General features: G+C 40.9%; 1 protein-coding gene across 2 annotated transcripts in view; it reads right to left on the minus strand.

The window, feature by feature from the left end:
- Positions 1-3137: 3137 nt before the first annotated feature.
- LOC126267539 (TBC1 domain family member 7) overlaps positions 3138-25553 on the minus strand; it is a 42584-nt gene continuing 20168 nt past the window's right edge. The window contains exon 2 of one of the 2 annotated variants that reach the window (XM_049972842.1): positions 3138-3484. The gene's annotated coding sequence lies outside the window, so the exon portion shown is untranslated. Of the gene's footprint in view, positions 3485-25428; positions 25447-25553 lie in introns of those variants that run through there. The other variant, XM_049972844.1, reaches the window with a different exon arrangement.

Genomic DNA, 25553 nt, shown 5'->3' on the forward strand with positions numbered 1-25553 from the left:
GTTAAAATGCTTTGTGTGGACTTGTAGGAGATGCTAAGCTCTTCAGTAAGCTCTCAGATAGTTTCTTGCCTATTTGAATGAACAATTTTGTCACTTTTTGCACTTTTTCTTTCATTTTTGAGATTAATGGATGTCCCAAACATTGTTCATCCTCATTTCTGCTTTTAAGTCATTCATACCACTTGCAAACAGTATTCAGGTTGATAGCATTATCACCATACACCAATTTCAACATTTCACGAGTTTCTTTGGCACTTTTATGAAACATGAAACAGAATGTAACATTCATTTATTGTTTAAAATCTATGTGCGACAGACACGGTACACACATTCTCTCTCTCTCTCTCTCTCTCTCTCTCTCTCTCTCTCTCTCTCTCTCTCTCTCTAGCACCTCTTGATGTTAACTGTCAAGTCAGTGTTAGTGTTCCAACTTGATGCTGAGTGTCTCAAAAAATCAGGATACTGGACAAAGTACATCAAATGGTTGTAGCATCAGCAAGTGCTGCTAGAAAAATACATTCACTGTATTTTTTTATCACACCTCATATCTTGGCTCTTCTTAGTTGTCAGTCTGTAGATGGAAAATTTACGGATTCCTTGGTGCAGCTGTGATTCACCACTGTTCAGTAGTCAAGTTGCATGCAAGCCTCTACAGAATAGTAACCAAAATAGTGTCATCAATCCCTTTTGTCACTTCCTCGTTTAGGCCTCACTGAGATGCAGAAAGAAGATAGTCTGACATCTTGTTCCATAGCTTTTGTTGCCAATTCCTGACACACCAGAAATGTGGCAGCAATTTACGTGCCAGAAATCTGTCTCCATTTCCCACCGGGACACCCCCTTCATTCAATGCACAACAGAATTGCAATAATAGCCTGTCATTTTTATGTGAACAAGAAAAACCCACGACAGCTTGCTGTCTCTTCATTCAGTTTTTCACACCAGGGCTATAGTAAAAAGGAAGCAGGTTTGAGTTTAAGGACCCGTCAACAGTGCCGTCATCAGAGATGGATCACAAGCTCAGATTACATGAGGATGGGGAAGGAAATCAGTTACGTTGCCCATTTCAAGGGAATACTCTCAGCATTTGCCCAGAGCAATTTAGGGAAATCATGGAAAATGTAAATCTGGATGGCTATATGGGGATTTGAACAGTCATCCTCCGAAATGCAAGAGCTATTGTATTACGTTCTTGAGAAAAAGCCACTCTATACTATAGGTATGTACATTTAGACTTCATCCCAAACACATCAATAAAAAAATTTAAAAATCTATTTTATGAGATGGAAGAAAGTGAAAAAGTATGAAATTCCAAAGTCAAAAACTGTCTCCTTCAGGATTGGGGCCATCTCAAAGTCTATGGGTGACATGTGGTCATAGAGCTACAAATTCTGCATTCCAGTTGACACCATTGCACTATAATGTGATGAAATGGTGAGACGAAGATCACTTTGGCGCAGATCTCATCTGTTAAAAGCTGATTCTGCTGACCAACTTGGGAATGGTTTTGGGAGGCTACCCACATTCATTGTGTCATACACTGACACCTAGTCAAAAATAAGCAGCTTTCAAAATACAAAACATAAAAGTAATATTGTAAATAAATGGTCATATGTGAAGTTTTATTATCAAACAAAGTTTTCTAAATGGCATCAAAGTCCAGTACACTTTTTTTAAGTTTATTCCCTGTTTCTCCACATCAAGACTAAATGCAATATTTTCACAAAGATTGATACTTTTTCCTATTTCCAATTTTTATATTTTCAGATTCAACCTAACGTTATGGAGTTGGCAATAATTTTTTTGTGAAAATTTTCTAGGTCTAGTTCATAATTTGTCAGACACCCGGATTTAATCACACGAGGATACAATTTTCAATTGTTGAGTTAAAAAGTTGCCAGTTATATTCATAACAATAACATAAAATGTGCACTTTGCATATGCTATTGAAATATTTTTACTGTTTGGAAACCAAAGAAATCAACTTTGCAAATATGAAGCACATAACTATTGATCTTTTGAGATATAATCATTTTTGTGTATTAATTGTCAAATTTAGTTTTCGGGCCATGTCAAATTTTCAAACTCACCAAATCAGTTATATCAAAGCTGACAATTTGTCGCCTTTTGAAAAACTCATGTAGTTTCCCACAAACACAGGAGAACAGCACTAAACCTATGCAGAACAATGTTCATCCCATTTTCACTGCTACCTCTTTGTTCATCACAGTGTCAGTGCTAAGACTTCGCAGAGTAATGCTCATCACATTTCAACCGAGTGGATATATGTTTCTGTGTATTAGAGCCAGTGATGAACTCAATCTTCTCTTGTGTGTGTAGCACCTTGAGTCTCGGGTCATTATTGTTGTTTAGTGGGTTGTCAGTTTTGTGTCAGTGACGATTAATTTACATTTAGACCATAGGATAGCAGACTTTGGCCCACCACAGTGTGTGCATTGGAGGAAGTTAGTCGGTGCTTCTGTTCCTTCATTTTTGGTGGCTGTTTGAATTGGTAAGGTAGCCAGTCTTGTTTGTGAGATGAACGCGGAGTTCACAGGAGGAGGGAGGAGGTCCGTTTTTAACATCCTGTCAACAACGAGGTCATTAGAGATGGAGCACATGCTCAAATTATGGAAGGATGGAGAAGGAAACAGCTATGCCCTTTCAAAGGAACCACCACACCATTTGTGTTAAGCAACTTGGAGAAATCACAGAAAACCTAAATCAGGGTGGCTGGAAGTGGGTTCGAACAGTCGTCCTCCTGAATGTGAGTCCAGTGCGCTAACCACTGCATTACCCCACTCAGTGCAGAGCACTGTTGACAGGACTGATTGCATCTCTTTGGTACAATGGATAGTCTGAATCAAGAGGCTCAGATGGTTCTGCAAGTATACGGGCTGCAGATTCCTTGACTTGTGCTGTAGGGTGAGGGGGTGATGGGCTCTGTTCAATAGTCCAGGGTTCCATTACACACGAGGTGGCTAAACAGGTAGTGGAGTGGCTGGCCAGTTTTTTAGGTTATGGAATCTTGGGAAAGAACAAAAAGTGTTGTGGCCTGCTTACTTGTTGAGTATGGGGTGCCTAGGAATACTGCTTTCTTGGATTGCTCGACAATAATTCAAGCAAATTCAATTAATGAATTTTTATTACAGTAAGATAAATGAAAATACTTGACTTTGAGAATTAACAATGGTGTGTTGCAAGTAATGACGACAGACAAAATAAGAAATCTCTTCAGTACACAAACTCCTAATACAAGTAAAACAATACAGTTCCGAAGTCGCTGCTGTAGAGCTCATAGAACAGCTTGTCCTCAACTAGGCTGCAGCCAGGCAACGGTGCTTATGTTCTTTTTGCCTGGAGACCACTGCTGTCTTGGTGTCATCCCAGAGAGGGTTGGTCAGCATACTATTGGCTGACATCTTCTTCACAGCCCTCTCTGCTCTACTGTTCCTGACCGTCGTGCCGGCGCTTGACTTTTACGCTGGAACAAAAATGGCTTCAGTCTCAAAGGCAGCAGGTCAAACACAGTACAAGGGTAGACTTAGGAACCATATGGATTATAATTGTAAACTGTAGTAGCTGTGCTGGAAAAGAACCAGAGCTCAAAGCACTAATAGAAAGCAAATTGTTATAGATATTAAAAGCAGGCTGAAGCTGGAGATAAGTTCAGCTGAATTTTTACAAAGGACCTAACAGTGTTAAGAATGGACATGTTACATACAGTTGATGGCAGTGTGCTTGTTGGTGTCAGAAGTAGTTTATCTTGTGGGGAATTTGAAGTACATAGTTCCTGTGAGTTAGTATGGGTAAAAGTTACATTTGACAATTAGAATAAATTAATAACTGGTTCCTTTTCCAACTTCCTGGCTCAGATGGTACAGTTTCTCAGTGATTCAAAAGAAAAACTTGGGGATCATCTCAAATAGTTACCCAGTCATACAGTTATAGTTGGTGGTGACTTCAACCCACCCTCAATATGTTGGCAAACATACATGTTCAAAGCTAATGATAGGCATAAAACATCATCCAAAATTGTACTTAATACTTTCTCTGAAAATTATTTTAAGCAGTTAGTTTAGCAGCCCACTCGAAGAGTAAAAGTTTGCAGAAACATATTTGACCTCTTAGCAATATACAATCGGGAGCATTATGAAGCTTAAAGGGATTAGTGACTAAAAGGTTCTTGTAATGAAACTGAATTCTGTAACACCCAAGCACATTAAAAATAAACGTAAAATATATCTATTTAAAAAAGCAGATAAAAATTCATTTCATGCTTTCCTAAGAGGTAGTCTCCATTCTTTCCGAACAAACTATGTAAGTGTAGACTAGATATGGCTGGAATTCAAAGAAATAGTATCAACAGTAGTTGAGAGATTTGTATCAAATAAATTAATATGAGGTGGAATTGATCCCCAATGGTACATAAAACAGGTTAAATCACTGTTACAGAGGCAACGAAAACACATGCCAAATTCAAAGAAATGCAAAATTCCCAACTTTGGTGAAGTTTTCCAGAAGCTCGAAATTTTCATATGACTTCAGTATGAGATCCCTTTGACAGCAGAAAATCCAAAAAGATTCTGGTCATATATAAAGTACAATAGTGACCAGACACAATTAATATCTTCTTTGTGTAATACTGACCATAATGTTGGCAATGACAGGGCCATTACATTGGAATTACTACATACAGTTTCTTGAAGTTCCTTCACCAAAGAAGGAAAAGTCTATATTCCAGAATTTGACTCAAAAACAGCAGCCAACATGAGTAAATCAGAAGTAGATACCCTCAGCATAGGGAAGCAACCTAAATAACTTAATAAAGCAGTCATCTAGTCCATACTGTATACCAATTAGTTTCCTTTCAGAATATGTTGATATAATAGCTCCATACATAGCAACCATATACACCCACTTGCTCGACAAAAAACCCATACCTAAAGACTAGGAAGTTTCACATGTCACATCAATGTTCAGTTCAGAGCCAGAAAGAAAGCCAATGTTCACTCAGTACATATGCTGTGGAACGTCATCCGAAATATGGAGCTGCCTGGCCTGCGACTATCGAGCATACAGGGTGCAGTTGTTTGCAAGCTGTGGCTCATGTCGGCACAAACGATGACTTTCACTTGGGTTCTGAAGCCATCCTCAGATCATACGGGTGGCTGGCAGAGATGGTGAAGGCTGCAGTCCTCACTTGCAGCGTGCAAGTGGAGCTGACAATTTGCAGCATTGTTCCTAAAATCAATTTGGGTCCTTTGGTTCAGAGATCCATGGAGGGTCTCACCCAAAAGCTTCATCAACTCTGTGACAGTCTTTGCTGCAAACTTCTGGACCTGTATTATCAGATGGGGCACAGTAGGACTCCCCGTGATAGGCCAGTGGTGCACTACACAAAGGAAGCAGCTACTCGGATAGCAGAGCAGTGTGCGATTTGTGCTTTTACCAGTGGGCGGTGCGGGGGGGGGGGGGGGGGGGGGGGGGGGGGGGGAAGGGGGGGGAGAGGGGGGGGGGGAGGTGGAGTCTTAGGGGGTTAGTATAATTACATATGTTACTAGCTTGGACTGTGGCGTTGCCCATGGTTAAACAGTTATTTATAAATAGATGTTAATGCCGAAACTCACTATGCAAGCATATGCACTATCAGAAAAACCACTTTAAGAGATGTTTTAGTAAACCTTCAAATTTAGATCTCTCCAGAGTTGATCAGGAACCATCATGTCTCAGTTTTTCAAAAAGATGTACAAGATAACTGTGACTTTCAAGAAAAGCTCGAACAGCATTAAATGAGGAAGCAACGCAACTTACGCGAAAAATACGGTCTAGTTTTAATAGCTGCAAGGATAATTCTTGTGAAACACTTTGTAGTGGTCTCTGATTTTTGGGACTTCGAGAAAACACAGAATATAAGGAATCTAAAAAAACTGTAAATGGTATACATCTGCTACATTATTCATAACATCGTGGACAGCTAATTCCATTTTGTGGTTCATACAATGAACGACAGTTAAATCCTTATATAAATTACTACGCAGTAGAACGGCTACGCCTTTGTAAGGTGCAAGCATTATTGAGCCACCATCTGTTGCGATTACTACAAGGTGGTTTTTTAGTTCACCATTTGTAATGCCATACTTTTCAAGAGCTGCTAACAGTGTGCTGAAAATCCATTCTCCTGTTCCACTTTCTAATTCAACAATGTCAACAAAATAATTGCAAGCAACTCCCTAAAAGGACACACATAAATATATTATTAAATAAGTTTTATTGGAAACCATTGTACTTTCGTCCATCATGATACTAAAGTTTGTGCCCGATTCTACAAGGAAGTGAGCAAGACTCTTTTTCATTTCTTCTCCTACAAACATAATGATTCAGCATGCATGGTCAGAATGAAGCATATTACTGACTGATAAAACATTAAGCTTTTGTAGTTCGATTACTGCTGAATACAATTTGAATGATAATTTACGTTTAGCTATTACGTATGCAGATCTGAACAACAAAGCAGTTGCAGTTACTTTTTCTTGACGCCACTTTCCCCACAACTTTGCACTTCAATGACGCATTTTTCTAAACTTTTCTTTTCTTTAATACTCATGATTTTTATGCACTTCATGTGTGATTTGCACTTTGCATGATCCCCAGTTTTATCATTTAGTTTTTTGGCGTTATTAGCAGAAACACCAGCTAAAAACGCATTATCGATACGCACACGTTCACTGCTTTCCACCTTAAGTTCACGAACTTGTGAACACACTGTGCATATTACTAAGTTTTTGTCATTTATGGACAGCCCAGATTAGTCTTTTGACAGTTTTGAAAATGTGATAAGGCAACACAATTTCCAACTATAATCACAAGACTACTGTTACTCCCATTCCTATCTTGAGACGTGTCACAGTTATCAGTCACCAGAGATTTAGTCTCTTCCCCTGTATTAGCACCATTATTACCATTTTCTTTTTTACATTCACTGTCTATTTTAATTCTTTTAGCACCACTGTTAGTATACTGAGTGTCAGAGTTTGTACACATATCAGGTAATGCACTGCTCTTAAGAAAATCAGAAATTTTGCTTTGTTTGAATGATATCCTGAAATTCCATAGTTCTTACAGGCCCAGACGCACTCAACTCACGAACAAAGCTACTGAAGCGGGAACGCATGAAGATCGCCATGTGTTTGGCGGACACGAGGCAACAAACAAATGGCACCAATTAATTTACAGTATGCGATACTGGGGAGCCTGTGTTAAGCTCCACCCACGTGGTTCACGGCTAGCGAGGTCAAACTGTCCGATCCCATCTGACCAGTACCATTGCTCACTTCGCACTCCTTTGTGCTTTCATCCCAGGAGCGTTAGTCCACGCCATACCGTAGCCAAAAGGTGGCCTAACAGTAAATGTATGCACAGGTACCTGGCCGGTCACCACCCTGTGTCAGAGCCCGGAGTGGGAATTTCAGCCCCCAGCTCATCCAACTCTGCAGTATGAGTGCTGTGGTATGACTGCCACACTACTTCCCTTGCAAGCTTGCATGTAAACAGATGACGAACCTTAGACAAAAGCAACAATGACAACATGATGATGATGATTTAGTTGTAAATGTTTTGAAATGCTTAACTACTACATAACACTTTTTCAAAATTAATAAGCAAACATATTAACTTTATTAATAGTAAGACTGCATTAAAAACTTGCAGTGTTCGGCTCCACAAATTTAAATTATATGTAAAGTTTTACGCCAGTGCATGGAAAATAAATATCCCAGTTCTCTGATGAACACTTGCCAGATGACTCACACATAGCAAAATCAGACCATGTTCAGAATAAAGACACTTTTGCTCTCGAAATTTTATCAGTAAATTGTTGAAGTATTCATAACAAAGTTCCCGAATTTACTGTCCTCAAGGAAACTTCTCATGCCAAAATTATTCTCAGGACCAAGTGCTCCAAGACATTTAGTGATTCATGGAACACATATCAAAAAGATTGATTAGAGATCATAAGACAGAGTGTGTCCATTGCAGCTGACAATAATATTGCTCTAGTGAAGTTAAATTTGAGTGTGACAATGAAGTTATCTGGTCACATGTAATAGGTCTAGGTTAAATGAAGATAATTGGTGGGTGCTTTTACTAGACATTCCATTCCAATGTTATGGTTTTATAGTCATTGACAGAAAGCCTATGATCAGTAGCATGGAAATACCCAGGTCACTTTAATGTACTAAGCAGAGACTGGGACATCTATGGATTCAATCCAGAGGGTACAGACAATCAGTCTCGAAAGTTCTTTTGAATAGGTTTTCCAAAAACTGTCTTGAGCAGCTAGTTCATCAGCACACACACAGTGGAAATATTTTAGAACTCATTGCTACAAGCAGGCTTGACCCAGGCGACAGCGTTTGTCTAGAGACAGGGATTAATGACCATGATGTCATCATAGCAACTTTGGATACTAAAATTAATTAATCAATCATGAAGGCTAGAAAAGTATTTCTGCTAAAAGGAGCAAATAGACAGTTGTTAGCAGCCACTTAGACAATGAACTGACACCATTTAGTTCCAGTACAATGGATGTAGAGGAATTATGGGCAAAGTTTCAATGGACTGTAAATCATACTCTGGAGAAGTATATGCCAAGTAAGCAGATTAAGGATGGAAAAGACCCACCATGGTTTAACAATGAGATTTGAAAAAAGCTGAGGAGGCAAAGGCTGTTGCACTCTTGGTTCATAAGGGAGTGTGCAAATGATGACAGGCAAAAGTTAATAGAAATTTGTGAATCTGTAAAAATATCAATGTATGAAGCATACAACAACTGCCAGCACCATACCCTAGAAATAGATCTTGCTGAGAACCCAAGAAAATTCTGTTCCTACATAAAATCGTTATGTGGGTCTAAGGCAACTATCCAGCTACTTATTGACCAGTCTAGCATGGAAGTACAATACAGAAAAAATAAAGCCAAAGTTTTAAATTTCACATTTAATAAATCATTCACACAGGTGAATCGTATGGACATACATCATTTGACAAGTGCAAAGACTTCTGTATGGAGGACACAGTTGTTGTAATGGCCCCTTATCAGTTAGAGAGGCCGCACAACAGACAAGCAAGGTGGGCGACACCTATCGTGTTAGTCGAGAAGCCGAATGGTTCTTTACGCATCTGTGGCAGTTTTAAGGTCACAGTAAATTCTCAGTCTGTCATCAAAGCATATTCTGTCCTATCAGTGGATGACATACTCACATGTCTTGCGTGCTCCACCGTTTTTGTCAAAATTGATTTTCGCAATGCTTATTTGCAGCTGCCACTGGACAAAGAATCGCAGCAGATCCCAGTCATCAATACCCCGTGAGGCCTTTTCCGGAACAACCACCTCCCATTTGGCATTTCCAGTGCCCTCGCCATTTTCCAACGTTACTTGGAACACCACACAAGTCAGGTGCCTGGTGCGGCAAATTATCTGGAAGATGTCATCATTGGTGGGTTGTCCGTGGTGGACCTCGCAGACAAGCTGGATAGACTGTTTCAGGTTTTTTCCTAGGCTAACGTGTGTCACTGAAAAGAAAAGTGTGACTTTTTCCTGTGAAAGGTCGGTTATCTCGGGTTCACGATTGATGCCTGTGCTCTACATACCTCTAAGGAATATGTTGAGGTGATTCAAAACCTGCCTCCTCCCACCAATGTGAAGCAACTGCATTCCATCCTTGGTCAAATTAACTATTATCAACATTTTATACCCCCACACCACTGAGATTTCAATGCCCCTATCAGGTTGTTGCACAAGGTTGTGCATTAGGTTTGGGACACAGCATGTGAGCAGGCTTTCACAAGTGTCAAGTCGTCTCTCTTCCGCTCCCGCCCTCCTTGTCTGGCCATTTATGATCCTTTCCCAGCCCTCATGATCGACACTGATGCACCAGGCTACTGCCTGGGTGCAGTCCTCTTACAAGTGGTCAACAGCATTGAGAGGCCGGTGGCTTTTGCATCCAAAAAATTGACCAACATTCAAGCCAAATACAACCAAATTGAAAAGGAAGCTTTGGTGCTGGTTTTTGCACTGACAAAATTTTGTTTATGGTCAGCACTTCACTCTGCACACTGACCACAAATCTTTGGTTTGTTTGTTTCACCCGGGTGCTGCAGTGCCCACCCAGACAGCACACCACCTCCAGCATTGGGCACTCTTCCAGGTGACATTTGACTCTGATATTGTCAATCATACCTCTGAACGGCACAAAAATGACGATTTCTTTTCTCACATGCGAGGTCTGGAGTGGACTATGAGTTTGACGCCAGTCCTTTTGTTTGTTTCCATGTGGAGCCAAATGGGGCACAGTGCTGGATGCCAATAGATGCCGATTTGGTCCGGAGCCCACTGCTCAGGATCAAATACGGCAAGCTCTCTGCTGCCAAATCGCTGCAGGTTGGCCAACCACCCATCATGGCATCTGTGATATGGAAATCCAGCGTTTTCGGAATCATTGGCACAGTCTCTTTTTCCACAGTGGCATCATTCTTTTGCATATTGCTTCGGTCGTTCTCTGGGTGGCCATACCGGGTGCATTGCACCATTGTGTCATCGACCTCCTCCACGCTGGCCATTGCGAAATCATCCTCAACAAACAGCTGGCCCACCAACACTTTATTGGTGCAGATTGGATAAAGACATTGCCTCCCTCATGTCGGCCTGCACCATGTGCCAAACATGTCAGATGGCACCCTCACGCCAGTATTTTTCATAGCCAGATGCAGCTGCTCCATGGGAACATCTCCAATTAGATTTCGCAGGGCTATTTCATGGTTCCCAGGGGCCCAACCTGATTGACTCCAAGTCAGGATACCCTTATGTATCCCGCATGATGAACACCACTTCTGCTGAGACTATCAAAATTCTCTGCCACCTCTTTGCTGTTGAGACACTCCCCACAACAATCATTATGGATAATGGTCCACAGTTTACTTCGACTGAGTTTAGGCACTTCTGTGCTGCCAATGGGATTTCCCTCATCCACACCACCCTGTTTCACACTGCATCAAATGGCCATGCTGAACGAGGTCTGGGCGTGGATCTTCTCTCATCCACGGGCGCGCTATGCACCTGCCATCATCACCAAGCTCTGCAGCCGGGCGATGGTGTCTCTCCGGTGGGCAGATGGTTCCGCCGCCCACTGGCATCTCAACCAGCTTTGCCCCCGTTTGGTGGACCATGACTCCCCGGGGGAGCTGCCAGTGCTTGTCGCCAGCTGCTCTGTGATGGAACCTCCGCTTCCGCTTCAGCCTCAACCACTGTCTCCACCACCAGCTGCCCTTGCTGCATCACCACCTCCAGGCCCTGCTGGCCGTGAACCTATGGACATCGGCCAGGACACCCCTACTCCTATAGACATTTGTGGTGCTGTGAATTCTTTCTCCAGGGGGAGAAATATCGTAGCGGCCCCTTATCAGTTAGAGGGCCCACACAACAGACAAGCAAGGTGGGCTACCGACCTCGCTTCAAGAGCTCAGATTAAAATATCGCCAGTGAATGTAAACATCAACAGACTTTCCACATAAACACGGCACTACTTCATGAAAAGCCATGTGACAGAGATCCACCAATTGGAACTAATGTGATTACGTGTAGCGCTCCGCTGACTCGGTGTTGTAATCACGCCAGCGGAGTCAGACCGGCAGTGTGTACCTCCAGCTAAGACAGCCCCAGCCAGAACCTACACCGGCTCTAACCTAGTAGACACTCATCGTAGCCTTCAGTAGAAAGTTGTATATTTTTGGGTGTAACGTCACTTTGTAGTTGTGTAGCCTAGTATTTTGGTTATTATTTCTTTCTATTGTCTTGTACTCTTATCTGGCTTTTGCCACCACCAGAAGAGTTGTGTTTATTGTTGTCCTTGCATTTAGAAATTAGTGCATGCCAAGAAGGTGTTTTAGTTAAATAAAGTGTGTTCAAACTTGATTGTTAGTTCTTTCCTGCCAACTACAGGACAATACAATGGCAATAAGTATTGCTGATGTACAGAAACAACTGAAGGTGCTGAAAGTAAATAATTTGCTGGGTCCTGATGGAATGCCACATCGGTTTTACAACGAGTGCTCTACAGCATTGGCCCCTTAATTAGCTCCTATTTATTGCAAATCTATCATCCAGCATAAAGTCCCACACAACTGGAAAAAAAACACATATGACTCCTGTACATAAGAAGAGTAAAAGAACGGACACACAAAATTATAGATCAGTGTCTATAACATCAGTCTGCTGGAGGATAATTGAACATATTCTCAGTATGAATATAATCAATTTACTTGAGAGGGGAAAGCTTCTTTGCAAAATCAGCACATTTTTAGAAAGCACCACTGATGTGAACCTCAGCTTGCCCTCTTCTTATGAGATCCTGCGAATCATGGATGAAGAGCAACAGGCAGATTCCAGCATTTGACACAGTGCCACACTGCCGACTGTTAATGAATATTTAAGCATACGGAGTAGTTTCCCGGGTATGCAAATGGCTTGAGGACTTGTTGTTGTTGTTGTTGTTGTTGTGGTCTTCAGTCCTGAGACTGGTTTGATGCAGCTCTCCATGCTACCCTATCCTGTGCAAGCTTCTTCATCTCCCAGTACTTACTGCAGCCCACATTCTTCTGAATCTGCTTAGTGTATTCATCTCTTGGTGTCCCTCTACGATTTTTACTCTCCATGCTGCCCTCCAATGCTAAATTTGTGATCCCTTGATGCCTCAGAACATGTGCTACTAACTGGTCCCTCCTTTTTGTCAAGTTGTGCCACATACTCCTCTTCTCCCCAATTTTATTCAACACTTCATCATTAGTTATGTGATCTACCCATCTAATCTTCAGCATTCTTCTGTACCACCACATTTTGAAAGCTTCTATTCTCTTCTTGTCCAAACTATTTATCGTCCATGTTTCACTTCCATACATGGCTACACTCCATACAAATACTTTCAGAAATGACTTCCTGACACTTAAATCTATACTCGATGTTAACTAATTTCTCTTCTTCAAAAACGCTTTCCTTGCCATTGCCAGTCTACATTTTATATCCTCTCTACTTTGACCATCATAAGTTATTTTGCTTCCCCAATTAGCATAACTCCTTTACCACTTTAAGTGACTTCTTAAGTAACAGTAACGTTGCACTCAATGGGGGCGTTCATAAGATATAAGGGTATCATCAGGAGCACCCCATGGAAGTGTGACAGGACCACTGTCATTTTCTATATACACAAATGATCTGCCAGACAGGGTAATTAGGAGTCTGCAGCTGTTTGCTGTTGATGCTGTGGTGTATGGAAAGGTGTCAGCATTGAGTGATTGTAGAAGGATGCAAGATGACACACACAAAATTTGTGGTTGACATGATGAATGGCAGCTAGCACTAAATGTAGAAATACACAAGTTAATGCAGATAAGTATGAAAAACAAACCCATACTGTTTGAATACAATATTATTATTGTGCTGTTTGACACAGTCACATCAATTAAATATCTTGGCACAACATGGCAAAGCAAGATCAATAGAATGAGCATGTAAGGACTATAGTAAGGAAGGTGAATGGTCAACTACGGTTAGTTGGGAGAATTTTAGGAAATAGTGGTTTATCTGTAAATGATGATGATGATGATGATGATGATGATGATGGTTTGTGGGGCACTCAACTGCGTGGTTATCAGTGCCCGTACAAATTTCCAACCTTTGCTGAGCCCAGTCTCGCCACCTTCATGAATGATGATGAAATGATGAGGACAACACAGACACCGAGTCATCTCGTGGCAGGTGAAAATCCCTGAGCCTGCCGGGAATTGAACCCAGGACCCCGTGCTTGGGAAGTGAGAATGCAAGCGTGAAACCACAAGCTGTGGACATCTGTAAATGACAGTGCATACAGGACACTAGCGTGATCCACTGCTGAGTACTGTTCAAGTGTTTAGGATCTGCACCAAGTTGGATTAAATGAAGACATCAAAGCAGTTCAGAGATAGGCTGCTAGATTTGTTACCACCAAGTTCAAACAACATGCAAGCAAGTATTACGGAGGTACTTTAGGAACTCAAATCAGAATCACTGGAGGAAAGGCACATTCTTTTTGAGGAGCACTATTGAGAAAATTTAGAAAACTGGCATTTGAGGCTGGGTATAGCATAATTCTACTGCTGCCAATGTACATTTTGTGTAAGGACTATGAAGATAGGATTGGAGAGATCAGGGCTTGTATGGATGCATGTAGACAGTTGTGTTTCCCTTGCTCTTTTGTGAGGAAAGGAATTGGAAATGACTAGTAGCAGTACAGGGTACCCTCCACCATGCACCATATGAAGGCTTGCGAAGTATGTATGTAGATATAGATGCAGAAGCAGTCTGCTGACACATATCACTGACATTGATTTGCAGTATGATTTTGGAACATACACTGTGTTTAAACATTATGTGTTATCTTGAAGAATATGACCAATTGAGACATAGTCAGCATAGATCAGAAAATATCACCCATGAAGGAATAAGTGCTGTCAACAGAGGATTTCAAACTGATTCCGTAATTCTAGACTCCCAGAAGGCTTTTGATGCCATTCCTCACAAGCAGCTTCTAATCAAACTGCATGCCTATGAAATATCATCTCAGTTGTGTGAATAGATTCATGTTTTTTTTTTCTGTCAGAAAGGCCACAACTCACAGTGGCTGATGAAAAGTCATTGAGTAAAACAGAATTGATATTCAGCATTCCTTAGGAAAGTGTTATAGACCCTCTGCTCCTCCTAATCTATATAAATGATTTAGTAGAGAACCTGAGCAGGCTGCTTAGATTGTCTGCTGATGTGTTCTCATTTAGTCTTGTAGCCATCATCAAATTAAAAACAAATGAAAATTATTTAGACAAGGTGTCTGTATGGGGTAAAAAAAAGCAATTGAACCTTAATAATTAAAAGTGTAAGGTTATCCACATAAGTACTAGAAGGAATCTATTAAATCCGGGTTACACTGGAAACCACATGTATCTAGATACCTAGGGATCAAAATTACGAACTTAAATTGGTATGATCACGTAGATAATTTTGTGAAGGAATGAGCTAAAGACTGAATTTTATTGGCAGACTTAGGAAATGTAAAAAAAATCCACTAGTGAAACTGTCTATATTATGGTTATTCTTTCTCTGCTAGAGTACTGTAATGCGGTACGGGATCATTGCCAAATAGGATTAATGGAGGACATTGTAAAAGTTCAAAGAAGGGTATGGGAGAGAGCATCACAGATATTATACACTAGCTGGGGTGGCAACCATTAAAGCAAAGGCATTTTTCCTTGAAACCAGATCTTTTCACGAAACTACAATCTAAAAATTTCTCTTCTGAATGTGAAAATATTCTGGTGGCAATCACATACATAGAGAGAAATGAGCAACATGTCAGAGCTCACATGGAAAGATTGAAGCATTTTTCCCATGCACTGATCAAGAGTGGGTCGGTAGAGAAATATTGTGAATGTGGTTTGATGACTCATCTGTCAGGCAGTAGTCATGTAGATATATATTTAGGTGGGGAGCACCATCCACATATATATGTTAACAATAAAGAAATTCTCCTGGACTGAAATCTTATAGGTAATTACAGCTGCAAGACTAAAAATCTAGAATTGCAATATATTTTGGAGGGTTCTCATAATCTTCATTAAGATATAATTTAAGGTTGTCTACCCTCCCCTCCCCAGGTAAATTAATACAGGTAAGTTCCACATTACCTTAATGCCCATGGCTGAGCAAGATGATCTAGTAGTTGATTTTATTTATATTTTTTCATGCTTTAAATCATTTCTAAAGTGATATTATGTAAGTCAAATGTAATTTATCATATTTATAGTGAAGAAGCATGTAAATCTTAAAGATATATTAAATATTATTGTCAAACTACACACAAGATTAACAAAGTAAAAATATCAGTATCTTAGATTCCAATAAAATTCTAACAGTATTTACATATATTTAATATTTCTTTAGATTTATTCTGGTTTTACTTGTTATAACATGTAAATGGAGCAATTCCACTTGTGGGCAGCTTCAGCTGGTTGTTCTTTCCAAAGCATCCGATATGTTTGCCTTTCTCACCAGAGCAGACACCACTCCTGGCATTTTACTTTAGACAAAGCATGTATCTAAGTAACAACATGCCAGCTAAATCTTCATTCACCATGCTTTCTGGGGCCTCAACAATCCGTTTTCATTTTCTACTCTGACTTCCGTGTTGTTCAACTATGTTCTGGGTCTTCCTCTTCTACTACCATCAGGCCTCCTTGACAGTGATGCAACTATTAATCCATTCTTTAGCATCCTAGCTATGCCACCAGACAAATGTATTCTTCTCTCATTTATTACCCCCACAATTCTGAGGTGCTTTTACAGTATCTGTTCTTCTGTTTTCATTTCTGCTATTTGATTCCTGGTAGCACTTATCCATAATTGGTCCAAAAATCTTTCTTTTAAAATATAGGCATTTTTTCTTCATTTTTCTTTTTGAAAGTTTGGGTTTTACATCCATACAGCAACACTGCCACAATAACTAACATGTAGTGGCCAAATTTGAAGTTTAATGAGACTGATCCTTTTCTCAGAATGTCCAGCTGCATTTACAGCTGCTAAGCATTAATTAAATTCTATTGTGTTTTCGTTCTCCTTGCTATTAAAGCTCTCTAGATATTTGAAATACACAGTTTTCATGAAGGAGAAATTTTCTTCAACCAAAGTAGTATTTGTTGGGACTGTTTCACTAATTACAAGGTATTCTGATTTGCCTTCACTAACATGGAGACAAACTTTTAATGATACTTTTGTAGTCCATTCATCCATCCAGTGCCAGGTCAGGACTGGTACAGTGCTTCTCCAAATACAAGGAGAATCAAGTATAATTGTATATAGACTTTTATTATGAGGTTGCCACTCCCAAAGGCATTTTAAAGTTTTAAAGCTACTGCCAGCTTCCCCCCCTCCCTCCTGAAGATGAGTCCATGTACTCCGTCTCTCTGCATCTAGTGTACATCACATGTTAAAATATGAGTACATTTTCAAAGTGTGTGTAAAGTGTGTAACTGATGAAGGATTTAAGAACCAGCCCAGTATGTACCTTGGTGAATGTAGAAACCTACTTAAAAATCACATTCAGGCTAGCCTGTGCACCAGTCACCTTCATTAATCTGATATGCAGGTTTGATTTGGGACTGGTGCATCTCCCTGTGGCTCATAAATGGGCACTAATGTGTCTGGCTATCCAGATGGGTCCACTTTCATAGTAATTATGCATATGAGTATTTATGTGAGTTATTTCCCTTGAGTTATCAGCAAATCCAATGATTTTATCTCCCTTGAGATGAATCAATATGTTATTTGTTTTCATTGCGTGTCTGCCAGCAAATGAAGCAGGCAATGGGAATAAGACATAAAAATTTAGATTCAAAGAAAGTGTAAAATGGCTGGGCAGAAATGGGTGGAGGAGTTGTGATGGATACTTTGTCCATTACTAATTACATCACATCATATTTTAGTTATAAACAACATAGGTAATGTTGACTTATTGTAACTTACATCTGACTGATTTTTTAAATATATTTATATATGTATTGACACAAATGTAACATAAAAGTATGTCATGTTTTACATGATCTCTTTATAATGTGTATGTAAAAAATACTGCTTTGGTCCGATGGGAGAAATGTAAACTTTGTAAATTTTACTGAGAAAGATGGGAGAGATGAAAATGACATACAGTGTAGAGATCAACCAATGCAGAGGATAGAAAATTCCTGGATACCTATATAGATAGCAAATGTAACTGGTCAACCTACATTCTTCATCTTTTTAAACATCTTATCTCAGCAATATTTGCACGAAAAATTATTGGTTCTGTGGCTGAAGTAGATACCATTAAGGATCCTTACTTTGGCTACTGCCATTTATTAATGTCACATACTGTTATTGGGGAACCAAAGACATATTTCACTTTGCAAGTAAAAAAAGCTATCAGAATAATGAGTGATGTCATCATAGGCACTCTTGCAGGTATTTGTTTCAAAAGTCTGGGATCTTTGCTACCTTCCTTGTCGAATTTTGTCTGTAAAAAGACAATAGTGAATATTGAAACTACAAAATAAGAACCGCAAACAGTATGCACATTGAATTTAAAAGTCTAAATTTGTTTCAAAAGGGAGTTTATTTTGCCAGCATTAAGCCGTTTAGTGCCCTCCCATCACGTATCAAATGTCTTCATAAACAATTGCAAAGATGCAAAACCTTTGAAAAGCACCTAGTGGACAATTCTTTTTGTACAGTTGATGAATTTATGAAAGAAAATGAATGCTACCAGTACACTTACAACAGCTTTGCAAATACTTTTAATTAATCTTACTTCGAACACTATCATAGACATTCAAAAATTTGGTTTTTGGTATTCATATATTTATTTACTAACTGTAATACGTAGCTTAACTTTGCTTCACTATAGCAAGAACAAACACGATTTATGGCGCATAGTACTTTATAGAGCAGCATGTAAGATACAATGAAGTATCGGTTGTGCATAGCACTGGACAACAGCAATACATGTTACAGAATAGGTCAAGCTCTCATTTGCAGTTGCTGAAATAATACTGTTCCTTTGGTCACTCACCAGAGCATGTCAGGATGCCTGTGAACTGTATGGATGCGTGATCTCTGAAATCGCACATGTCATGAGTGAGGGTATACCCCTCCTCCCTTCTAGGGTATGTGAAAACCACATACAAACATAAAAATGCTAGGTAAAGAAAACTACTTGGTACAGAAAAAATGGATGGTAGAGAGAAAAAAAAGCACTTGTACCAAAAAGCACTGGTACCAAAAAGTGCTGGTACTGGAAAACCACTTATTCCATTGATTTAAAAAACAAGAAAAAAGGAAAAGAAGCACTGATCTCACAATTCACTGACATTACAAAACACAGAAAACACCAATGACAGCATTGACATCCATTTCGTCACCAAATGATGGTGATGACTGCCTCAGAAGTGGCGGGCAGTCATCAGCAAGTAGGGCAGGAAGTAATAGGGGGGTGGATTGGCACACCGCCCTCCCTGTCGTGAGAGGCCACAGGTCAGGACCTGGGACAGCTCGTCAAGGTCAGTGGTCAGTGCCAGAGGTGTCAAGGGGGGATGTTGGAGATGACAGCCACACAGGACACAGCGACAGAGGCGGCAGCAGCAGCAACAGGTGCTGTAAAGGCTGCACTGGTGATGGCAGTTAAGGAGTGGAAGTGGAGGCAGCAGTGGACTACACACAGGTGCTAGCCCTGGCAATGCTCGATGATGGTAGGAACGACTTTGGCTGACAGCCGAAAAAATGAGCCCACGTAGGTGTACCCAGCTGAAACAGCCATGGAGCAGCAACACATTGTTGTTGTGGTCTTCAGTCCTGAGACTGGTTTGATGCAGCTCTCCATGCTACTCTATCCTGTGCAAGCTTCTTCATCTCCCAGTACCTACTGCAACCTACATCCTTCTGAATCTGTTTAGTGTATTCATCTCTTGGTCTCCCTCTACGATTTTTACCCTCCACACTGCCCTCCAATACTAAATTGGTGATCCCTCAATATCTCAGAACATGTCCTACCAACCGATCCCTTCTTCTAGTCAAGTTGTGCCACAAGCTCCTCTTCTTGCCAATTCTACTCAATACCTCCTCATTAGTTATGTGATCAACCCGTCTAATCTTCAGTACTCTTCTGTAGCATCACATTTTGAAAGCTTCTATTCTCTTCTTGTCTAAGCTATTTATCGTCCATGTTTTACTTCCATACATGGCTACACTCCATACAAATACTTTCAGAAATGACTTCCTGACACTTAACTCTATACTCGATGTTAACAAATTTCTCCTCTTCAGAAACGCTTTCCTTGCCATTGCCAGTCTACATTTTATATCCTCTCTACTTCAACCATCATCAGTTATTTTGCTCCCCAAATAGCAAAACTCCTTTACTACTTTAAGTGTGTCATTTCCTAATCTAATTCCCTCAGCATCACTCGACTTAATTCGACTACATTCCATTATCCTCGTTTTGCTTTTGTTGATGTTCATCTTATATCCTCCTTTCAAGACACTGTCCATTCCGTTCAACTGCTCTTCCAAGTCCTTTGCTGTCTCTGACAGAATTACAATGTCATCGGCGAACCTCAAAGTTTTTATTTCTTCTGTCTGGATTTTAATACCTACTCCAAATTTTTCTTTTGCTTCTTTTACTGCTTGCTCAATATACAGATTGAATAACATCAGGGAGAGGCTACAACCCTGTCTTACTCCCTTATCAAACACTGCTTCCCTTTCATGTCCCTCGACTCTTATAACTGCCGTCTGGTTTCTGTACAAATTGTAAATAGCCTTTCGCTCCCTGTATTTTACCCCTGCCACCTTCAGAATTTGAAAGAGAGTATTCCAATCAACATTGTCAAAAGCTTTCTCTAAGTCTACAAATGCTAGAAACATAGGTTTGCCCTTCCTTAATCTTTCTTCTAAGATAAGTTGTAGGGTTTGTATTGCCTCACTTGTTCCAACATTTCTACGGAATCCAAACTGATCTTCCCCGAGGTCGGCTTCTATCAGTTTTTCCATTCGTCTGTAAAGAATTCGCGTTAGTATTTTGCAGCTGTGACTTATTAAACTGATAGTTCAGTAATTTTCACATCTGTCAACAAGTGCTTTCTTTGGGATTGGCATTATTATATTCTTCTTGAAGTCTGAGGGTATTCCGCCTGTCTCATACATCTTGCTCACCATATGGTAGAGTTTTGTCAGAACTGGCTCTCCCAAGGTTGTCAGTAGTTCTAATGGAATGTTGTCTACTCTGCGGGCCTTGTTTCAACTCAGGTCTTTCAGTGCTCTGTCAAACTCTTCAAGCAATATCATATCTCATCTTCATCTAAATCCTCTTCCACTTCTATAATGTTGTCCTCAAGTACATCACCCTTCTATAGGCCCTCTATATACTCCTTCCACCTTTCCGCCTTCCCTTCTTTGCTTAGAACTGGGTTTCCATCTGAGCACTTGATATTCATACAAGTGGTTCTCTTTTCTCCAAAGGTCTCTTTAATTTTCCTGTAGGCAGTATCTATCCTACCCCTAGTGAGATAAGCCTCTACATCCTTACATTTCTGCTTCATTTACAGCATTTTTATATTTTTTCCTTCCATCAATTAAATTCAATATTTCTTCTGTTACCCAAGGGTAACAATCACTGCAAGTTGGGGACCATTCCTACAAGAGAGTGCAAGAATTCAAATACTTAGGGGCACTTTTCACTGAGAACTCGTCATGTGAAGCAGAAATCAATGCCAGAATACAAGCAGGAAACCGATCTTACCACAGCCTAGCACAACTGCTTCGATCCAAATCTCTCTCCAGACAGTTCAAGATTTGACTGTACAAAACCCTGATCCAGCCTGTTGTTCTATATGGCTGTGAGACATGGAGTATCCTGAAACAGGACTTCCATAACCCGCTTGTCTTTGAGAGAAAAGTGCTTCAGAAGATCTTCAGTCCGGTTCTGGATGCAGATACAGGGGAATGGAGGATCAGATACAACCAAGAGCTTGAGGAACTATACCAGCAGCCCAACATAGCAGGAGCTGTGAAAGCCAAACGAATGCAGTGGGCCGGCCATGTAGCCCGGATGGAGGATCACAGATGGTCTCGGAAGAGACCGCCAGGGAGACCCAAGAAGCGTTGGAGGGATGGACTCCAAGAAGATTTAAAACAAATGTCAATAAATGTGGACGAATGGCGGATAGCAGCAATGGACAGAATACAGTGGAGGAGAAAACTTGTAGATGCGTGCGGTCCACTGTGCCTGATCACGTAGTAGTAGTAGTAGTAGTAGTAGTAGTAGTAGTAGTAGTACCCAAGGGTTTCTACTAGCCCTCGTCTTTTTACCTAGTTGATCCTCTGCTGCCTTCACTATTTTATCCCTCAAAGCTACCCATTCTTCTTCCACTTCTTCTGGCCCAGGGGTTTTTCTGGCCGACCATGTTGCACAAGAGAGGATCGGATGAAGTGCAGAATCAATGGCAATGGCCGATGCTACCTAGCAATAGTGTTGGGAAACCATTGACCACATTCTGCTTCTCAGTATCTAAATAGAAACAAAGCAACTTGTCCTGATCAAGCGCTGGGTCTGGAACGATCGGGAGGTAAGATAAGGCATCAGCATTAGAGTGTTGCATTGTGAGCTGGTAATGGATCTGATAATGTTAACAGAAGAGGAAGAGAGTCCACTGTTGCAAACGACACACTGCCTTTTCTGGCACAAAAGCTGAAGGGTTAAAAAGAGCAACCAACATCTTGTCATATGTGATTAAATGGAACTTAGAACCATGAAAAAAGATGTGAAATTTCTTGAAGGCAAACACAGTCGCTAGGGCCTACCTTTCAATTTGAGAATACCACTGCTGAGCAGGAGTTTAGGTCTTTGAAGTGTAAGCAATGGGTCATTCACATCCGTCCATGTGTTTGTATGTCAATGCTGTGCCAAGACCTTGCTGAGAGACATCTGTAGCCAACACAAGATACTGACCTGGATGAAAAGTGGACAGACATGGGGACAATTGAAGTTTATATTTAAGCAAAGCAGACACTCAACCACAAGCTGGGGACCAGAAAAAAGCCACATTTCTACACAAAAGCACATGCTGTGGCTGAGCAACAGTGGATGCATCTGGTAAAAACTTATGGTAGTACGTAACTTTGCCTAGAAATGCCTGCATTTCCTTAACAGAGGTCAGTCATGGCAAAGCTGCAGCTGCATCAACATCATGACACAATGGTTTGACCCCTACATGAGAAACCTCAAAACCTAGGCACTCAACACATGGCTGAAAACAATTGAGTTTGGCAAGATTGCATTTGAGACCTGCAGACTGCAAAACAGAAACAATGATTGGAGATAACAACGATCAAAGATTTCTAAGGTGTATTTCGTAGTAGAGCCTGAAACAATGATACCGTCAAGGTAATTGGTGTATCCAGGCACAGTGGCTGTCAGCTGTTCTAAAAAATGCTGAAAAATTGTGGGTGCACTAGCGACTTTAAAGGCAAGTACTGATATTGGTATAGGCCAAAAGGTGAATCGACAATGAGAAGGTGCCTAGTGGCCTCATCTGAGGGGAGCCGGAGGAACACTTCCAACAAATCAATCTTGGAAAAGTAGTGGATGCCTAATAATTTTGTGACCAACTCTGCAGGGTGGGGCAAAGTGTGTGTATCTATCACAGACTGTGCATTAATTGTGACACTGAGGTCACAGCAGAAACAAAGCTTACCCTATGGCTTCTTAACCCTTTAACTGCTCTGGACGTGTTAATATGCGCACCTTTGTACCTGTCCCTGTGTGCTCTGAACGTCCATACGCGCGCGTACTCTGAATGTGTCTAAGCATAGGGCACACGTAAACACAAAGGCGCATGTGTTAACACGTCCAGAGCAGTTGAAGGATTAACAATGACCAATGGTGTAACCCATTCACTGGAAGAAATATGATGAATGGCATCAAGCAACATCAAATGGTTTAATTTGGCCTTGACAGAGTCCACAATGTGACAGGCACCTGCTGCACCCAATAACACGAAGGCTCTTTCAGGATAATGAGAGCCTGAAAGCCGGTACCACAACTGAGCGTAGGGGAAGATGGAGATGAAAACTCACAACAGAAGGACATTGCTGATACGGAACTCGATATGACAGCAAATTTACCTCACTGCCAATGGAGAAACCAGAAGAGTTAAACGAATCTAACCTGAACACATAGGCAGTATGGGAATGAGCCACAGCAAGGAAGGTGAGAGAGCGAACAACAGCTTTGTAAGATATAGGAGTGGAGAACTGACCTAGGATCAGAGTCTGCTGCTTATTGTAACTAACCAACTTCCCTGAAGCCTGTGTGAGGGGAGGGGAGGGGAGGGGAGCCCAAGTCCATGAACATTTATGCTTCTACTAAACTCACTGCAGTTCCTGTGGCCTCTTGCATTTTAGTGGTTTATTAAACAAATGCAAATCAATAAACATTTGTTCAGACCGACAGTCATTGTTTAGATGCAGTTCATGTCCACTGGTGCTATTGTGTCTGCCAAGTTTGAAGAGGAGTTACACACTGATGCAATGTGGCCTTTTGGTCAACACTTGTCACAAACAGCCCAATGCTTAGGGAGTGGAGCACGCTTGTGTTGGACGATGCAGCATGGGCAAGATGGATGAAGCAGTAGAGGAAGGGAGGGACGTGGCCTGTTGCTACTGTGGCCATAATCAACACTGCCCCATGCGATGGTGTATCGAAGGTTGTACTATTGCAATGGCTTCTCTATCATCCTGAACAATTGCAGTAAGCCCAACAGTGATTGACTGAATAACTTCCAATATCTCACCTACACAGCAATCTGATCACCTGCAGCCTGTGACACTTCAAAGGAATGTGCTATATTGAGCACATCCGTAAGCATCGTATTCCCACATCAAAATGCTTTTTCGCAGACTTCCTTAGCCGTGGCCGTACGAATAATAACATCACACACCACGTCATCAGCATATGATTCATGACGAGTACTAGCAACAAATTCACAATGACAGCTCAATGTGTAATTCTGCAGTCCAGATTGATTTTGTCATTTCTGACAATGGTAGAGTTCCACATGTGTCACAGTGACTTGTTCTGTGATACCAAGAAGTTGAGAGAAGCTTGTGGATTTCATCGAATGATAAGCTGTCCAGTTCTGGCAAAGGCAGAAGTTTGCCCAACAACTGTTAAATGTGCAGCTAAACCCAGGAAAGAAAGAAAGCTCTACACACGTTTGCATCACCCATGTGAAAAAACTTGGAAATAGTGGCATAACTACGTCTCACAGGAGGCTACATGGCACAGCCAGCGAAGATGTAAGCACTGTGCAGACTTATGTGATTTTGCAGAATGCAACAAACTGAGCGCCACAATTTGTGTACATTGTTCTAGTAGTCATGCCTAGAACAATTGTTGCTGCCCTGAGTATGCTAGACAAGAAGCTATTAAACAGATTATTCATATGGAGGTACGGGGATAAAACTTTTGTGAATGTGGTAGCAGTATGCCTGGTAGATCTATGCATCTGTGACATTATTGCCTGCAGGTATGCACACTTGCCTGGATGTTCCACTGACTCAGCTGGCAAAGGATCCTGCATCACTTGCTGCTGCTTCAAAAGCAGGTAGTCAGATGTCTCAGTATCAGAGAAGAGAACAGCTGCATCACTATCCCTGTTCAGAGGGATGTTACATAGGATCTGCACAGCATGACATGTATAAAAACTTTTGGGTACCAAACTAGCACAGCGTGACTCCAGTCAGCAACAATCCTTCCCCACTGCAAATACACCAGATCACTGAAAGAGGCCAAATTAATGATAATTTGCTAGCAAAATCACAGAAATAATATTATTAATGATACAACAAGTCAACCCAGCCATGCACCCACCATTGCCAACACAGT

This window comes from Schistocerca gregaria, chromosome 4, assembly GCF_023897955.1.
Source record: "Schistocerca gregaria isolate iqSchGreg1 chromosome 4, iqSchGreg1.2, whole genome shotgun sequence".
In the NCBI taxonomy this organism is placed as follows: domain Eukaryota; kingdom Metazoa; phylum Arthropoda; class Insecta; order Orthoptera; family Acrididae; genus Schistocerca; species Schistocerca gregaria.